Consider the following 2500-nt stretch of genomic DNA (forward strand, 5'->3'; position numbering starts at 1 on the left):
CACACAGCCTCTCTCTCTCTCTCACACACACACACACACACGCCTCTCGACCTCTCTCTCTCTCTCTCTCTTACACACACACACACACACACACGCCTCTCTCTCTCTCTCACACACACACACACAAGCCTCTCGACCTCTCTCTCTCACACACACCCACACACACACAAGCCTCTCGACCTCTCTCTCACACACACCCACACCCACACAAGCCTCTCGACCTCTCTCTCACACACACCCACAAGCCTCTAGAGCCTCTCTCTCACACACCCACACCCACACAAGCCTCTGGAGCCTCTCTCTCACACACCCACAAGCCTCGACCTCCTCTCTCACACACACACCCACACAAGCCTCTCGACCTCTCTCTCTTTCTCTCACACACACCCACACACACCCCCACACACAAGCCTCTCTCTCTCTCTCTCTCTCTCTTTCTCTCACACACACACAAGCCTCTCGACCTCTCTCTCTCTCTCTTTCTCTCACACACACCCACAAGCCTCTCGACCTCTCTCTCTCTCTCTCTTTCTCTCACACACACCCACACACACACAAGCCTCTCGACCTCTCTCTCACACACCCCCACACACACAAGCCTCTCAACCTCTCTCTCTCTCTCTCTCTCTCTCTCTCTCTCACACACACACCCAGTATCAGGATCTAAGCAATTATACAGGTACAAGGGATAGGGGTACATGGACAAAGTGTAAAGAACATTTTTTTTTTTTTGTCTGTGTCTGAGTACAACATATTGAGTTCAAGTTCTGAGTGACTCAACATAGGCAACAAACTTACAGACATACAATACATCAGGGCACAAATCTCTCTCTTTCTCTCTCTCTCACACACCCACACAAGCCTCTCTCTCTCTCTCACACACACACACACAAGCCTCTCTCTCTCTCTCACACACATACTTTCTAGCCAAGCCAGTCCCTCTCTCACACACACACACAAGCCACTTTCATACCAACTGACACACACACACATATTCAAATGTTATGCTTTATCTCAGTATATTACATGAAGCTACAGCACTCTAAAGGTGTATGTGTGTGTGATTTAAGGATGATTTATCGTGTGTTCCCGATGTCCATTGCGACAACCCGTAACTTGTGAAATGACGTCACTTCTTCGTAAGAAGCGTTCCGGTTTGCGTTAACGTTCATCCCAACAGAGAGCACCGTATTCACCTCGAGTAACATGCCTTGTCTAGCGTTTGTTTTTAGCAACACAGTAACATTGCTAGCCACTTTTACCAACACTAGCGGATAAACAACATATTCCACGATGTTCCACAAACAAGGCGACAACATAACACACATACCCTTGAGGCATTTTGGAGATGTAATGCGAGAGTTATTAAAATGGACATTGCTAAGCAGCAAAAAGAAGAGTAAAATAGCACAGCTACTTTACATTACATTTAACTACTTTACATTACATTACATTTAGCTACTTTACATTACATTTGGCTACTTTACATTACATTTAGCTACTTTACATTACATTTAGCTACTTTACATTACATTTTTAGCTACTTTTACATTACATTACATTTAGCACGTACATTTAGCTACTTTACATTACATTTAGCTACTTTACATTACAATTAGCTACTTTACATTACATTTTAGCTACTTTACATTACATTTAGCTACTTTACATTTACATTACATTACATTTAGCAGACACTTCTTGACCAAAGTGACTTACATATGTCAGATATATTACAAAGGGATCACATTGTCCCTGGAACAACTTGGCTTGGGCTGTGATTGGAAACCAGGAATTGAAATAACAACTTTCAGGCTACTGCATGGCTGGCTCCTTAACCACTACACTGCTGCAGGCTGGCCCAGCTCCTTAACCACTACACTACAAGGCTAGCCCAGCTCCTTAACCACTACACCACCACCCCCTAGGTGCCCAACTCCAAACACAGTTGTTTTTCAAGTCGTAGAACTCTCTGCGAACTTGGGGGTCCTTTTTTGCGAGATACAAGCTTCTTGTCCAGGCGACTTACTTGAAATGGAAGTTGTTGTTGCGTAATTTTGCACAACTTCTGGGTTTTTAAATTACCACTTACTGGTAAGATGACAACAGGAACACCGCGATTAGCCTGATCTTACATGGAAAGCTGAGCATCACTGATGGGACAGGCGTGTGCGTGTGTGTGCGTGTGTCTGATCTTACATGGAAAGCTGCGCATCACTGACGGGACAGGCATGTGCGTGTGTGTGCGTGTGTGTGTGTGTGTGTGTGTGTGTGTGTGTGCGTCTGATCTTACATGGAAAACTGCGCATCACTGACGGGACCAGTGTATGTGTGTGCGTGTGTGTGCGTGTGTGTGTGTGTGTGTGTCTGATCTTACATGGAAAGCTGCGCATCACTGACGGGACCAGTGTGTGTGTGCCACTAGGCTACTTTAGATGTTAGTGTCTTTCTAAAGAACGGATGCCAGCTAGCATAGCAGTGTTACAGTAGCCTATTCAGA

At 45.3% G+C, this 2500-nt stretch overlaps 1 protein-coding gene across 1 annotated transcript in view; it reads right to left on the minus strand.

Annotated features, from left to right (window-relative positions):
• Positions 1 to 2500, minus strand: part of foxj3 (forkhead box J3) — a 63547-nt gene that overhangs the window by 17018 nt on the left and 44029 nt on the right. The gene's annotated exons all lie outside the window — the stretch shown is intronic.

The sequence above is a fragment of the Alosa alosa genome, chromosome 10 (assembly GCF_017589495.1).
Source record: "Alosa alosa isolate M-15738 ecotype Scorff River chromosome 10, AALO_Geno_1.1, whole genome shotgun sequence".
Lineage (NCBI taxonomy): Eukaryota > Metazoa > Chordata > Actinopteri > Clupeiformes > Clupeidae > Alosa > Alosa alosa.